This window comes from Anopheles funestus, chromosome 2RL (assembly GCF_943734845.2).
Source record: "Anopheles funestus chromosome 2RL, idAnoFuneDA-416_04, whole genome shotgun sequence".
NCBI lineage: Eukaryota > Metazoa > Arthropoda > Insecta > Diptera > Culicidae > Anopheles > Anopheles funestus.
This window is the reverse complement of record NC_064598.1, coordinates 67,858,789-67,876,220: the sequence shown is the minus strand read 5'-3', so window position 1 is coordinate 67,876,220 and position 17,432 is coordinate 67,858,789. Positions and strand designations below refer to the sequence as shown.

Genomic DNA, 17,432 nt, shown 5'->3' with positions numbered 1-17,432 from the left:
TTATTATTAAAGCATTATCAATAGTCAATGGTAAGTGAATGCAATTTTTTTTTGTGATATTTATGCAAACAATTTGTTGGAACCTTTTTAGTGAGATAAGGTCCCAAAGATCTGACACAAAGTAAAAAGATAAGGGAAATAAGAATAAAATATAGAAAGAATAAAATAAAGAATAAATCCCGTAGATCATAAAAGGCGAGTAAAGACCAATATTTTGGTACACCTACGAGCCATATCTGCTAAACCGTTTTTGGCTAACAAAATGTTTTTCAACGTAAAATTTTCTGAAGTAAGAAATTTTCTAACAAACTGATAATAAACTAATCATCAATTTTAAGTTGGAGGATATTCGAATAGTTCTTGAAATAAACCACTCAAATAAAAAAAAATTTGTCAATTAAAGCGTGATAAATTTTGAACTCTTTTTGCATAAATTGCATTTTTGATCCTTGTTAGTTATATTTCTATCTTAGGAATGTTGTACAATGTCCACTTTACTAAAGTAGTTAGTTAAAATGTTATTTTTAATTTTTTTATTAAAGTTCCAAGAAACACAAAAGCTTAAATAAATAATTTAAAATTAGCATATCAGCTACATTTGCAAGCTAAAATTTTCCAACAAATTGCATAATGTTAACATTTGTATGATATGAACAATGTTAACATTTACCAACGATAAATGGAATTCTATCAGCGCGGTCGTCAGCTTATTGAACGCTGTTTAAATAACTCCCTTTGCAAATATTCACTTTAAAAGCGTTTGCTTGGCCTGATTTGCGAACTCTTTCCGGGATTACTCTTTTGATCGAAGCACAAAACTTCTCTCTATGGCCAATGGACCATTGTGCGACCGAAGCCCAGCGCTCATTTGGCATATTGTTCCGTTCCAGCAAACATAGCTGCCGACCGGGAATGGCATTGAATATATGTGTGTGTGTGTCCAGCTGGTGCGAACTGAAAAGATATGCTCCATAACCGGGACGGACTGGATAAGCACTGATTTATATTAATGACGTGCTTGGATCCTTTTTGAATGGCCTCGTATGGTTTTGTTATGAAGCGAGGGGATGGTCTGTTTCATAACATTCTCACCCACTCCCTCTCCTTATCATTCTCCCCTTTTTACCCTCTCTCGGGCATACACTTTCTGTCTCTTACATACTAACTTAGTCTGGTATAAAAGGACAAACATGGGCGTCCATAAATAGGGACATTATTCAGGCGAATGTACTACAACCGAACTACAGCAGCTAGGCGAGCACGAACGTCACACGGTGCGGCCATGTAAGGACACTCACTGCATGCAGGCTGAATAAAAGGAAAAAGTGGACATCCTTACATTCGCACCGCACACCACAAGGTTTGTAGCTGGCTTTAGCCGGTGGAGTGGATAGCAATCGCGCATGAAAAGAAAGATCCATCGTGCCATAGTTGTTTTTTCTTCTCTTCTTGTTCTATTTTTTCCCCCGCCCCGGGTAACTACTCTAATGTTCACCATATGGTGTGCAGTGTATGGTGAATCTCATCTCATCTCGAAGTATAACCCGGACGGGGGGAGACCGAACTGTGAGAATGAACCGCTATTTGAGGCGGGACAACGTTGGCAAAAGCAAAAGTCAAAAGAATTCTTGCTCCCATCGCAAACCCATCGCCACCATCCCGATCCGCCATCAAAAACGAACCCCGACGATGAATGGTGTGATGAAAATTGAAAGATTCCACCTTCCACCGCCCAAGACCCATCGTCACCATCGTCACCGGTGTAACGTTTCATGCTTGTAGTGTAAGTGAGTGTCCTTCATGGCAACAGCTGTATGCAACGATCGCTACCGGCGTAAAAAGGATAATCGGGTGGAAAAAGGCATGCACTTCACGTTTTGGGCCGAAATGGGCCGGGTATGGTATGAATGGTCTGATGAAGCGAGAACAGTAAGGGTAGGACAGCAGGATGGTTGGCATATGCGACCAAAACGTCAAAAGAGAAAACTTTTTCCTTTAACTGCTGCTTTTCACAGGAACACACACACACACACGTATGGACAAACTCTTCTTCCGATTCGTTTGGCTTTTAATATGGGTCCGCAGAGATTTTCCTTTCTTGTGCTTGTGAACGGCGAGCGACATTTCACTTTCACGTGTAAGCCCAACCTGCTTGTTAACGAGGCTATCGTAGCTAAGGAAGATGGTGTGAAGAGAAACCCGCACTCGCCATGGTGACGCTTCAGTGAGTCATATGGAAGCGAGCGCAATAGCCTTACCTGTGGAGAGAAATCTTACATATGAATAAGCTTCCTTGCTGGTGCCGTACCGTTTTCCAAGTGCTTACATATTCGAAAAGTGTTCACCAGAAAAACGCATCATCATCTCCATGTTCGTGTAGCGTGTTTTTGCCTGTTTGTATTACACCAAACATCCAAGACGTGTACCATGTCACAGGTATGGTTGAACTGTTTTCTTACACTCCCGTTGAAGAATGCTGGCACAAGGAAAGGAGCTGTTCACACGAAGAAAACCCTTACCCAAGGAAGGTTCAGTGTTCTACTGCAGTGGGATTTGCTATACGCTCGTTTGTTCATCTTACGATTCTACAACAACGGGAGGGTTTTTCCCCGTTTTTGGATCAAACTCATTCGGAACTTCAAGAGTCGTGATCATTTGCCGTTACTACGCCACTGTGCTGTGTATGTGCGTATGCTTTGCTGACGTCAAATTGCAACCATTTTCAGCAAAAAAAAAAGTTTTTCGCAAACAAAACGATGTCGATTAGGACGGTGAAGCGACGAGCGCCGGTTGATGTGCATCCACTTTCAATGTCGAAAGTCAAGAAGTCGAAGCAGAACAACGGAGAAGGTTGTGCAAACTTGCTCCATGGAGGAGGGAGTCGTCTTCGGGTGTTATTTTCCCTCCCACCTACCCCCTTATTAGCATCGGAGTGTGGAGTGCTTTTCTTTACGTAAACTCCAATGAGCATATCCTGGCAAAGAGGCGACACTGTTTCTGTGCGACGTGATGTGCTAGAAACTGTCCCAGATATTGCTTTCCAAAGTGTCATGTGACATGGCGTTGTGGTTGCTGCTGGGTTCATTTACATCTTTTACCCTTTTTTTCCCCCGGTGTGTTCGGTGCTACTTCGAATGGGTAGGTGGGTGGGTATTTGGTGTCATTTCTGTGTTGCTTTTGTGCGGTAATTTTCGAACAGGTGTTGAAAGAAATTGCTAAGCCCTAATGCTGCTGCAGATGATGATAACACTACTTCTGCTACTGCTTGGGTTCGTGTAGCGCAACCACGAAGCGGTTTGAAAATGTTGGTTGCATAATGAAACATTGCAGTGAATAGAAAACTAGCTCTGAAAGGTGGTTTGTACGTAAAAGGAGTGTACAGTAAACTGGAAATGTGTACCAGAAGCAGAAAGGTAGAAAGAAACCCCTTGCTCGTTGCGTCATAAAAGCACGCGAAAAGAAAAGAATACGTGTAAATGGCGCACGAAATGAGGCCAACAGGAGATAAGATTGAGGCGTGTTTTCTTTTTTGGTATACTGTGCTGTTAGGTGGAAAGCTTTTACAATAATCTCTGTCAATACGAGCCTGATTTTGATTTGCGTTCTATGACTCACAGCATCAAGTCTTGTCACAGTGAAAGATTTGAAAAAAAGATTTAATATATTTCACGTTAAATAAACTTAGTTTCTGAAATGATTTTTTTTTTCATTAAATAATCTCATAGCGATTATTAAACATTTTATTCATATATGAATTAATCTCTAGACAAGTTCCCATATTTCCCCATGTGTTAAAGCTTACGCAAGGCTTTGTCCACAAATACTGTACTGAAAGAGCATTTGATTAGGTTGCTTGCTCATTCATCACATTATGAACCAATGACCAGCTATGATAATGAAATACCAAACAGTTTGAATCCGAAATCTAGCTCCCTCTGTTTCTAATTTTGATAATCACACATGCCGTACTCATCAAATGATGTTTTCATTTCCGTGTCCTTTTGCAGAAATGGCTGCACCCTTCAGTCAGCTCACCGCCACTCATCATGGGAGCAACAGCTCGGAAAACCATCGAAAGCGCCACTTCACTGGGATGCGAATGAGTCGCGTGCCGTGGTACTGTTTCACCCAGGTAAATATCCGTCCTGTGCAGAAGCTTCTCGCGATTTCAGTCGATTGCGATAATCCGTCTGCAAATCGACAGTACGATGCATAAACCGCAGCTCATCAGCATCCACCAGCAGCCCGTATCGGGCCTTTGGGAGGGGGATAAGCGCAACATCAAATCAATTCCGAACGGATTATGAATTTCCACCTGCATATCTGCCAATGGATGATATTCCGTTCCGTACCGAAATGCGTCCGGAAGCTGCAGTAGTGCATCAACCTGCATTTCACGATCGGATTGGTTGTACGGCAGTGCTTTTGTTTGCTTGCCGACGGTTTGGATCTATTTTTGTGGTCGGTATCGATTCCAGCCAGGCGATACTATGGCCGAAGAGTATGATGAACACCGAAACCCGTGCCAATCCATTCCGCAGGTTCGTTGATAAAACATGAAAATTCACGGCAGCCAACTCTTCAGTGCTCTAACGAACTGCTGTTTCTGTGAATCATAAAACAGAGTAGATAAGGAGGGGGGCGGGGGGGGGGGGGGTTATATCAGACTTCTCCTTTCCACATTATGTCGACTATTTTTTTCTTTCTCTATTCTCATCAATTGCAATTGCCTGAAGCTGAAAAGAAAAACAAAACCCGTGAAAGCTTATTAGCAATAGCGGGATTGATTTCAAGCATTCGTTGCAAATATTGCAGTGAAAATTGATGCCGAGCTGAAGCAAAAAGATGAAGGAAATTTTATAGAAAAAAGCCAGCTGAATGACATATTGATAAGATTTGCAACACCGCTGTCATCTAGTTGAATAATATCTAGTATAATATTAACTAGCGTTAATAGGTTTATTGCTTTCCTTTACATCTTTCATATATGGAAATGTATGGAAAATATGAAGGGATGACGTAAAGGGATTACAAAGAACATTTAAGGATTGTTATATCAATCACAACATTGTTGTTTCCAACAATGTGGATGACATAGTTTCCAAACAATCGTAGGATGAGAGTCCTCTTACTTGAACTAATGTCACTTAGGACAGGTAAGAGGAGTGATTGGAAGTTTAGGGAATTCTCCGGAACGATGACTGCCATTTTTTGCAATAGTATGCTCCACGGATAAGATACCCTAGGACACAATGCAAATTTCTGCTCCAGGGTCTCTACCTGGGAGCATACTGAGCAAGCCGAAGACGCATCAGATAAAATTTGTTTCGCTGGTCTGAAGACAGTTGGTGGTTCTACCAAACCCATCGTCAATTGACCGAAGGTGACTCCACGGTTACTTTTGCATCCGGAAGACTCTCAACCATGATCTGTCGAAGGGTTTTTGGTGGTGATGATGATTCGGTTTGGGAAGGTTGAATAATAACTTGATACCTAACTATTAAACATCGCCTTATAAAATTCTTGGAATGCTTTAAGTCAATTGCTATAAATAAATTATAAATTATTGCTAATAAATTGCTATACTAAAATCAAGATTTATTATTTATTATATTTATTTTTTAATTTAAAAGTTTAACATATTTGGACTTGTTACGAAATATCAATGATACGTTTAGTTGATCAAGTGAAGGTTACTATAAAATGCAACTATTATAATTAAATATATGATCGAAACAAACAAAACCAATTCGTATAATTTATTCCATTTATTCCCCAAGTAAATTAGTTAAATTAAACTGATTATTTCGTGCAGTTATCAGTGTAAGCTTGAATCTGTTGTTCGCATTGTACTGCCTGGTTAAATGTGCCAAATTATACAGATAACTAAAAACACGTATTTCCATATTGTCTCCATTGGAATATTAGGATGGTCAGAAAAAGGCTTAAATATTCGTGGAGATGAACGGAAATAGCAATTCCAAACGATATTGAAGGCATCTTATACAATATTTTATTGGCTCAACCATTGCAAACCTAATAAAACATTTACGTCTCGACTATTATATCAATCGCTTCCATCAGTGAGTAGTTGAAGCGTTCCATTTTAAAATGCAGTATGGAATTCTTTTCATGTTGTTTTGTATACTTATTCTCAGTACCGTTCTACAAGACTGACCCATGTGCTGGTTTATTTTTCCTTGCTATAGCAAAACTTCACCTGAATTCTTTTTCACAGTATAGGTAAACACAGTACACGGCTTTGAAGTAAATAAATAACGTCAGTCCAATGACCGTTGCGCTTGTCGTGACGGTAAGATATGCACGTTCAGCATCTGTACAAATTCTTCCTGATATTGCGCCTTATACAAACGACACCGATCCATTTGGTCGCAAAGCTACAGCCATCAGGTCCCCCGGACCTGGACAAACCGTTCCAATAGTGTGCTTAGTTCACAAGTTGTATGCATAATTTAACTCATGCTTGGGAGTAAGAAGGTTCTACGATCTGGAACGATCTTGTTTTTTTTTTATTCCACTCCTGATTTCCAATTCAGTTCCACATTTCGGTGTGCATCATTGCACTGATGCTGTGCCGTCTGTTTTGCGTGGGTATGGCAGCAAAATTCCAAATAAGCAACCCATCCGATGTCATCTGTCTCCGGAATAGGCGAATGATAAGGGTCACATAAATAGCTATACCGGTCCGTTCGGCATAGGTTGATTCTGAGAAATTGGGTAAGATTTATGCAAGTCCCTAATTTTGTAGCTTCGAACCATTTTTATAATGCTTTGGCTAGTGAATATTAAGCAGGGATGCTGTTTTCAGATGGAGACATTTGTTGAGATGTTTTACCGTTCCTCGGAAAAATATTATGATAATTTTTGTTTGGGATAACGAATTTTTGTGTATTAATTCAAACAAACCAATCGCCGAAAGGTCAATCAAGAGAGATACTTTTTAAATAAGTTACAAAAACATTTCAAAATTGAATCATTTCACCAAGGTAAACTTTCATGGTTTTAAAATTGAAACCTTTTTACGCTTTTCTTCTTTTAGATAAATTTAGAAGCACACTCAAAGTGTAAGCAGCAGTATACGATCCTCTGTACAGCAAAACCCATAAACCAAGCGCAGTAAAACTAAAACATTTTTGATAACCAATCTCGCATGTTACATTACCTAATTGAAGGCAGTATAAAAGCATCCGCCAGCACACGGATGCAGTGCCGTTAATTAAGCCAAAGTCGAAGCTTGATGCCTTTTAGCATCGCGTTTACCAACCATAAACGTTATCGTAAAGTGATCGTAGGAAAATGATAAAATTTTACAAGCCTTTCGTATGTCATATTGGTGGCTAAAAACCGGCCGGTAAGCACTTCAAACTAGAGCGGCTACGATATCATCATTTTGACTCTTCTTCTTTTGCTCTCTTCCCTGTCTGCAAACAACGGATGGATCGCGTTGATTAGTGTAGAACGAAGTGGAATGGTGGAAAACTGTGCATGTCAATGAAAAAAAAAGCTTCACCAACACACTCAGCCATCCAGCAGTGTTCGTAAATGTAACACTGAAATTGGCTGTAACATTAACTTCGCGTGCTTTACGACTGTTGCGACAAGTTTTCGATGTCATCGTAAACGTGAGGACGCGGAACGTTCGCTATTCCGTAGCCAATTCCGCCTGGAAACAGTTTCTGTTGAAGGGAAAAGTTTCCTGCGAGACAAAATCTTATTCCACCAGAGAAACATTGAGCTTGGCCGGGAATGATTGAGCTCCTTTGCCGGCGAACGATGCCTTTGGGGCAAGTTTTTCCTTCCATCATTTAAGAGTTATGAATATAAATTACCTCGTAAAATACAATTATCAAAATTACATATTTTCCACCCCAGCTACCACCTCACCCAGCCAAGAGACAGAATGGGAGGGAAAAATCGAGAAAATGATAGAAAAGATTGTATGAAGAACACACAGGATGAGCTGCAGAGAGTTGTGAAGTAACTGCAGACATGGTAGAGCGGCCGGAGTGATGGGATGGTTTCTCTTCCGTGGTCAGGAAGTCGATCACACCTTATCCATCTACCACGGAAACTGTCCCACGCGAGAGTGTACGGGCGTGAATGGTCACCTGAGTGAAAAGTTTTGTGCGGGAAAATTCCCCACCCCATTTTCTGGAGGCTGTGGGGAAAAACTTCCCACTGCTGGCAGAGTTGTGCGGTGAAGTGATCGTCGCTACAAACGCCCGGGTATCGGCGTGTCGGGGTTATGTGCTGGCAGCATACTTAATGAATCAAGAACTTTGCCGACCGCCTTTTGTGTTTCTTTGGTGGCGAGGAAAATTGGGTAACAACCACCCGGCGGAAATGGTTCTCGGGGCTGGGGGTGGTTTTTCACTCGGTTCTATTCATTCCACGGACGACCGCACCACTTGTGTTTAATATTTTAATAACATTAACGAGTTTTTCATTGAATAACATCGTTCAGCGCTAGGCAGGGATACTTTTTAAGAGCTGTAGCTGTTGGTTAGCCGTCGGCATGTCGTTCTCGCTCTCGAGTGCACTTTTCTTCGCGCGTACTAAGAGCACGATACCGTACGGTAAACGCTTACCAGCTGTTTGTTTTATGATTCAATTAATAAGTTTAGTGCCATACTAACGGAATCGATTCAATCAGCGATTATAGAATATCGAGCCACAGTTTGCAACTGTGATGGGAATGGGTTTTATAGAGTGTTTCTCAATCAAATTTAACGAATGAATGAGTCCTATCGAATGAATAGCACGAACATAGAATAGTTGCGTAATATTCAATGAATAAAGCGTTAATAAAGCTTGACGAACCAAGATCAATAAAATGATTTATCTAAAACTGGTAAATTTTAAATTACCTTAAATTTTAAAATTAATTTTAAAATGGAAGTTTTAAATGAAGATTTTAATGTAGATTCTGCTTTAAAATAATGATAATTTTCACGAAATACTTGAAGCCGTAACAATCATTTCACATCTTCTGTAATTATACAAGAAAATATCAGTTCATAGTAAAAGAAACAAAGAGGAAAAATATGTTGCATTCGAGGTTATCAACCCGCGCACTTAACATCCTCAGTTGCCCCATGAAAGTGTTCCAAATCACAACTCTGAGGAAGAAATTTCTCAACAACAAAACGGCCAAGCTCTCCCAGGAATACGGAAAGCACGTTGCGTGCTAATTGATATATTGCGAGCCGACGATCAATTATCCTTTCCACACGAACGAGCGGAAACGAAGTAATGGTCCTGCCGTTGTCAAAGACCACTAGGTGTTTTGTGTAAATGAATCGTGTTGTTACACATTAATTTGACCGATAGCGACCGATTACCAGTCGCATGTTTAATGTGCTTCAAGGGTATTTACATGTATTTATTGCATGTTTCAAGCAACCGTCAACAATTCTCATTATTTCTGGACAAAAATTCACTTCAAGTTTTACTTTGTTGTACGAATCAATTAGCCTGAAATCTTCAATTAATGATTTCTTAAAACCTGTCATTAATATGATTTTAATTTACGATGAAAATCAGCATTACATCGGTTGAATATCTTTGTTTTGACTGATGTTTTATGCTACCTCCGTAAAATATTCTGACAACGGTTCGCTTGGGCGGGTACCCTCTCAGGAGCGGGGTGTGGTTTGATTTTTAATATCAAGCTTATCTCAACCATCAGTCTTGGGGCTTACTTATGCTATACCCATTGAAAAAAGGGCAAAAAGGTAACGACGAATCTCTCCTTTCACAAACCCGGAGCTCTTATTCTGGGCGTTTGATACTCGGTACGCTTCCGCCGCTTTGCCCGCAGTGTGCACCATTCCATAATTAAATGGCCACGTTCAGCATCTTGTCTGCCGGGAAAACTCGCCCTGAAACATCCCTGACACGGGAGCCCGTAGAGCAAAGATTAATCCTTGCCGGCACGAAAGCTACCCCACCCTGAACGGACGGCTTTGCCTTCCTCGTTTGGGAAGAGGGAATCGAGCCTACTGAGAGCTTTTAATTTAATTAAATTAAGATAAATAGTGATTATTTTACCCCAGCAACGTTACGAGCGCATGGTGACCGTGACGGACGCACGGAGTGAAAGCACCGTAACGACGTAAATAAAATGCACACATACATGGATGCACGCAGCAAAACGGACCGACCGAGCATCTAAAACAAATGGTACGGGTCAGACCGTACCCAGGCCGTAGCCGCCAGGCGAGCAGCAGCAGTAACATCAACGAATTTCGTCCGAAAGGATCTTCCCCAAAATGGGTGTTCCGTGCAAGAGGCTTTTGGTTCTCGGTTCCTTTTGTGTAATCCTATCTTAGCTCGGTGTAATAACACGGCATAAAAGGTCAATCCTGGTGGGCTTACCTTGTTCTTTCGACACCAGCCAAAGCGCACTGGCCAAAGGAAAAACTGGAGGAAAACAATGAAATTAGTTGCCTCGCTGCTTTCCCTGTTTTCCAAGCAAAGGGAACTTGGTACTGAAAGTGTGGTCTGGTGTGGTAAGCAATGTTGCAGGAAAAGCTTCAGCGTGGAAAAAAACACAGAGCATGACCGGAAAAGGCAAGGGTATGTCCACCTCTCGGGTGTGCTAAAGTTTTATGAATGGCAAATTGGTAACGTGGAAAATCCACCAACCGACCACCCGGGCTGAACCGTTTTACGCTAAACTGCCGTAAATAATTTCCTTTTCTTTTTGATTTACGGTCCAATAAAAGTGGGCAGGAAAAATCGGACGGAGGAAAAACTCGGTGCAGGAGCGTATAATGTTTGTGCGTCAAGAGTGAGAGAGAGAGAGAGCTATACGTTTAGAAACAGGACAGCAAACAGCGTTCGCAAGCTAAACATTGGTTTAGCTTTTCCGAGTCAGATTTAGTTAAATGAGGCATCAGTTAAACTGGGCGGCTTTAAGTGGATTGTTATTGGAAAAGGTCTCGTGGGGGTTTATTTCGAGATTGTAACTGGATTTTGTAGACTCCCGGTCAGGAAAAGGATACTAATCCTTTTTCCCTACACCGAATCGATTCGATTAAGGTTGATTTTTCTGAAAATTTCGAATCCCTTTTAAGCACAAATGGAAGCTTATTTAAAGCCGTCAAATCCAACACACACGATACTTCCCCAATGGGGACAAACCATTCACATCCGTTAGCCACACAGCGATGTAAATAAGAACATTTCTACGGAGATCCTTTGAAATCCCCTGACGGTTCCACCTATTGTGATGGGTTCGTACGAATTTCGTCACCTTCAACGGTCTACCGCATCCATCCATCCAACACGACCCCCCAGCGGGGTAAAACTTATCGCGATCAGCACCTGTCAACCTTTTTCACACATCCCTCAAAAAACCCACAAACATTCGTAGCAATTATTCATATCATTCCACCCGTTGTTCTCCTCAGAGGTGAAGGTGGTCGTCAATCAGGCAGCAACCATGGTTTGCTGACACCAAACGATAGGGAACATTGGTATGTGTTTTTGGGGTTGCTGAGAGGCGCGAATTCATGATTATGAATCACGGTCACGTTTCACGCTAGAATTCGTGATTCTATTTCATCATCAGTCCATCAACGCAGCGTGTGCGTGTGCGCTGCTGCTGCAAGATGGTGGCCAAATTGTTGCTTAATATCTGCCATCCCTGCTCCAGCCCACATTTCTACATGCGAAGCACGGAAGAAATCCAAAGCCCGGAAGGCGTTAAACTTTGCGATGACTTAACACTTTACCCACGACTCTCGGACCACTTTGACAAGTGGTCCGAGTTGTGCTGGGGTCCGTCCGCCCGTTATAGGGACCATCTGGAGTTCATCTCGCTGCGTGCGAAAAGTTGTTGCGAAATTCTGTTCGGGTTTTTCCGGCCTGCTAGCCATCGAACGACCCTCGTCAAAAGGAAAGCGTCTGCTGTTTTTAGGGGCCCCTTCTTCGTCATTGCCTTCGAAGTCCGTGCCGGACTTTCAACTATTGTAATTAAATGAACAAACTTGTCAAACTAGAAACGAATGGTTCTTTAGCTTGGTTTTGTAGAATAGCAAGGAATGAAGTGGACGAGTTGTGGCTGGCAGAAAGAAAAGGCTTTGATAAAGCAAGTCTCAAACAACAAAAGATCCACTCGGTCACGGATGGGTTAAAAGGGAACAGCACCGGGAAGTGGATAGAAAGACGGGGTTGTTGAGTAACTTCTTGAAGGTGTCTTTCAGCAGTGTTTCTAGAGTGCTGTGCATCTTGATTGAAGTATGTTTGGAGGGATTTTGCGAATAAGATTTAGCAAGCAGATTGTTTGAAGTGAAGTTTCGGTGAGTTACATTAAAATTGTGTTGGGAAATTGTACCCTTGTTTTAAAGAACCTAATTGAGCTTTTACAGCTTATACTAACAGTGATTTAATATAGGTCATTATAGCATTTTTAGTTAGTTAATGATCTTTCTGAATGTTTGATTCATCTAAAGTAGTTAATTATTACATTGCCAAACATTGATAAGTAATGTAATAAATTTTCCATTAATAAAAGATACGTTTTTTTCATATCTTTTCATCTTGCTTTCATTACAGATTTATAATCCTGAGGATAAGAAGCCAGACCTGCACGTGCTGTGTAACTAATTGAGGTAAATTTAAATGCTATTTCCAACCAATATTGAAACATCATCGGTTAGATGTGAAAAAGCTTTTCTGGCCCGTAATGCGCTTCTTTCGTTACCGATGGCAACCAAAAATTCTTTATCCCAAGCAAAGTTCAAAGCGCTTAAGCTTTTCTTGCTCTTTAATCTTCCAACCTGCTGCGGAATCCTTTCCATAGCTTTGAGACCAATTAAATTGACGACTAATCGATCGGTTGTTCCGTTGCGTTCCGTTTGTGTACTGGAAGGAGTTTTGATTTGTGATTCATTCCGTTGCTGCTGTCGAATGCCTTTTGCTGTGCTATTTCAATGAAACTAAGGACGAAACGTTTGTCGTTTAACATCAAAAGGAAAAAGGGAATTTTCTAAAACTCACCCTTCCGTCGTTTCCATCCGAGCCAGTTTCATTAAGGGGCCAGGTAATGCAGCAGAAAGGGAGAATTAATGTTTGATTGCTTCTTAGGACTGCAAAAGCAATAAGTCAGTTGTGGATGTTTTTAATTTGCCAACTGGCTTTCTAGTTTTTTTGTCCCGTTGGTATGTTCCGCTTCCGCTTAGCATCAGACTTGAGTAGTTCTCGAAACGTAAGGACGCTATTCACCATTACCATCAATTTCATGGGGTGGATTCAGGATAAAAAATGAGAAAAATGAAATATCTTTTCATCGACCTTTTACTTCAGGTGAAAATCGTTTCACCGAGTGGGCTGCGTTAACGTACCATTCGGTTTGGTCAAAGGTGGACTATGAAACGAGCTACTTTTATGCTATCGTTTTTTGATAAATTATCCTGCGCATAATTAATGACCGTAAATTCTTTTGCTCGGCTGTTGTTACGGTTTTGCGATATAAATTAGTCGCGATACTTCCAAGCCGAGATAGAGGATTTCTATTTTTTTCTTCTTTCACATCGTTAATGGATCCCACTCGAACAAGGGAAAGAGGGAGTTTTGGTAGAAATTTACACCCACAAAAGCTTGATTTGTTGCACAGTAGGAAAATCGTAATGATTGCTTTCCGAACCGAGTACCGGGTGGTGTAGAAAATCCATCTCTTAGTGCGAGATAACGATACACTTTAGCATTTCTCGTAAAACGTTCGCTTTTTTTGCCCATGGGTTGGTAGGGTTTTAAGTACCGTAGAAAATACCTTCCACCCTGTGAAAAACGATGAGCGGAGATGTAGCATACAAATAGTATCGTCGTTAAAACCGGGTTTTTGTTGGTAATAGAAATACTCCCATTTTAGGTCTTTCGCCAATGTGAGAGCCCATTTGAAATTGGGGTTTTGTTCCATTCCCAAAAAGTGCGTCGGCCATGAAAAACAAATGGCTTAGCGCTCAAAACCAAACAGACGAGCGTTACTTTCACTGTACAGAATTTGCAGCTAAAAGCAAAATAAGTGTGCAACAATAAAAATAAAACACTCCAGTAAATCGTACTACCCGAGCGAGGGTCACAACGGAAAATTGAAAGGAAACCCATAAAATTCGATCGCTTTCGGCTAGCCGACCGTTAAATGAATCTAATGAAAGGCCAATAGAGCAAACAACAAAAAAATACGCTCACTGCTAGATTTTGATGGCTCTATTAAGGGTCATCCATTATGGTGTGCAGTGGAAAAGTGAGAAGCAAAAAAAAACATGAACGCAAACCTAAAAATCTCATGGGTGGAAAATCAGCACAAAATCAACAAATGGTGTTGATGTGAATCGTTGCCACGCTGACGTATAATTAAGGAAGCTTACATACCAAATTCAGAAGGGATTAGCACCATTTGATACTAATATTTGTATGATATGATTTTACTTTTTATGCAAATAAATTTTTCTTCGCCTTCTAAATTTGAACCAAAATCCAGTTATTTAAAAAATCAATCAAAACATGGGAAATAAATCTCAAAACACCCCGTTAATGAATTGGACCATTTATTTGTATTCATGGCGTTGCTAAAACAATTTGTCAGGAACGTTGCTGGTGCCGCAATTGTGTGGTGGATTCTCTTTCAATTTTAAGCTCACAAAAAATATATATATTTAAATTCTCTTTCCAAATTGCGGTACCCATGCATTGCGTGTGATGCATACAACCGTTCCGACTAACCGAGGCAAACGCACATGCAACGGAATTCTTAAAGCTTTATTTAGTCATCAAAACCCAACCCTCTCTCTTTCTCTCTCTTTCTCTCTCTTTGGAGCTGCTTGCCGATGCCATGTTGAGTCAAGTGGCATTTGTCGAAGCAGTCGGGCGGAAAGAAATACAGCTTCAATTTTCTGATTGCACAACCGCACTACACCGCATCGCCATTGCTAGCAAATACCAACATATTTCTATTCACCGAACACAACCTTCTCTGTGTTTGACTCGTTTTGCTGATGACTACTGCAAGGGCTTCACAAAATTTCGCCAAACGTTTGTTTTGTTTCACTCTTTATTGGGAAATCTTTTTGTTTTTTGTTTTTAATTCGAAAGTAGTAAACCAGAGTAGGAGCGAAAAATTGACTGAAAGGGATAAAGAAAAGGAGAGAAAGAGAGAGAGATAGAGAGATAGAGAGAGCGAGAGAGAGAGAGAGAGAGAGAAAGCAAATATTTTTCACCAAAGGGAAAACTCTAGCAAAAGAGCTAGTTTCGTGTACAGTTCAAAAGGCAACGTCATCTCGAATCACCCAACGTAGGGTTCACACAAACACATAAATACCACATACATATACACCAAAGTACGGAAAGGCACTTGCTGCAAACAGTCGCAAATGGTCACACCGCAAAGGATCGACCAACCCTTCCGTTTCACGTATTGTGGGGCAGGAAATCCCAAAGCAATTAAACCGAGCCGAAATCCGTTGATGCGTGTGAGTAAACATAGTCGAACGGTCCGGTTTGTTCCGGAAAGCTGACAGTCATCGGCAGAAGCCATCGCCATTTCACCCCCCCGGGGGCCCATCCCTCTCACACCCCTACACGGATACTGTGCACATTCATTGTTGCGGTTATGTTACCATGCCATGGAGCACAAATGCAGTTCATTTGTTTTTTTTGTTTGGTTTTGTTTTTTTCTGCTTGTTGTTGCAACTATCCGTTTTGGTCGGATGTCCTCGAATGCATACCGAACCGAATCGGAGCAGAAAGCTGACAGACAATCATAGCCCAGCTACGGGAAAAAGGATGTCCATTTCTTTCCTTCCCATTTCTGGTGGCATTCATTGGTTTTGCTTCATTCCAACCCCCATCAACCTTACCGTTACCACCAATCGTCGATGGCCAAGCGTTCCGATTTCGCGCGTCCTTGCGTGGAACAAAGCAATAATAATAAAGACTTTCAGCTTACCAGTACGATCGTTTCCTGACTCGCTTCCTCAGGGAAATTCGCGAAAAACCATCCAACCCTGGATTTTATGGCACGTTATGGCCGCTAGCAATGGTGTGACATTCGTTTTGTGTTGGTTTCTCGGTGTCCGGTGTTCGGTACTTTTGCAGAAATGTTGCGTCCCGCAATTCAACTTCAGGGGAGGTTTTTAAACTCGGGCGTTTGCAGTTGTGAGTTTATTTCTTCATTTTAACCTGCGTTTTGGAAACGGATCCCTTGCGTAGCATAAGTTTGCTAGCGAACGGCCAAGGAAAATGGTTGCCTCAGTGCCTAAGCAAACACAGTCCGCTCAATGGTTGTTGGCTTCGGATTTCCGTTTATCTTAGCGCACGGTGTGAAGTCAATCCGATTGAGCGACCAACGGTTGGGCCTTTTTGGCAAAGGATTATTTTGCTAACCCCTTAAGTTTGCACGAAACTTTACCCGGCCAGTCGAGTTGGGAAAAGTGAAGCGCTCCATCAACAATTCGAAACAGGGAAATGCGTTTCAAACAAACAAACTATCTCGCTGGTCCGATCCAAAAACCCGGTCGGTCGTTAAAATTTGTCTTGGAGAAATCGGTTTTTACCATGCCGAAGAAGCTCTGGATAAGATAAAGTCATATTTAGGCTAGATGAACCTTCCATCAACCTCGAGTTGCGTATCCTCACTTCCTTACCATTCATTTCGATGGTTCACTTTTCCCCCGGGGCGAGGCGTAGCGGACAAAGTTTTCCGGGCTATCGTGCGGTGCTATCCAAATCCCATCAAAACTTTTCGGACGAAGGTTTTATTGACAGATTAGAACATTGGCGTAACATTTACGGGAGCACTTTGCGTGCCCTAATCTTCACCCGGTCGGTTGGAGTGTTTGAGCATAAGCTGTATATCGGTTTATGTTATGATTCGGATGCCGAGGCGCTGCTTGACGGGAAGATTGACGTCTTCGTCAAAGTAGCCTCGTTGCCAGTGCAGGGCTTGAATGTTTCATTATTTTATGGCCAATCGGTATTGATGTTCTCGTCCGGTTCGTCTGTTGCATGCGTTTCGATTGTATGCTATAAATTTAAATTTTTAATACATTTTAATCGAATGCTTTCAAAACATTTGTGTAAGTTATAATGTTAGACGGGAGAATTAATGGAAGGGAGTTTTTTTTTATAAATTGTTCAATCAAGTCTTGATAAATAATAGAGAACTTCAGGAACCTTGCATATGTTGGGCTTTAGTTATGCGTAGTGTAATTTACCTAATTTCAAGCATTAGGTAAGAAAGACAAGATCTAAAAAGGACTATACAACAGACTATGAAAAGGACAAAATTGATACAAATTTCACAAACTGTACATATGTTCAAGCTAAGTTATTAACTCAATTAAAAACGCATGATAATACAAAATCACATTTTACTAAAAATGGTAATTAGAAGGATTCACTAGGAA

The 17,432-nt window shown here is 41.1% G+C and overlaps 1 long non-coding RNA gene across 1 annotated transcript in view; it reads left to right on the top strand.

Annotated features, from left to right (window-relative positions):
• The window catches only part of LOC125762015 (uncharacterized), a 30,196-nt gene extending 12,772 nt beyond the window's left edge, over window positions 1–17,424 (top strand). Inside the window, exons 2-3 of the long non-coding RNA XR_007418156.1 lie at window positions 4,008–4,132; window positions 12,583–17,424. This is a non-coding gene — a long non-coding RNA (uncharacterized LOC125762015). The remainder of the gene's footprint in view (window positions 1–4,007; window positions 4,133–12,582) is intronic.
• Window positions 17,425–17,432: the final 8 nt, after the last annotated feature.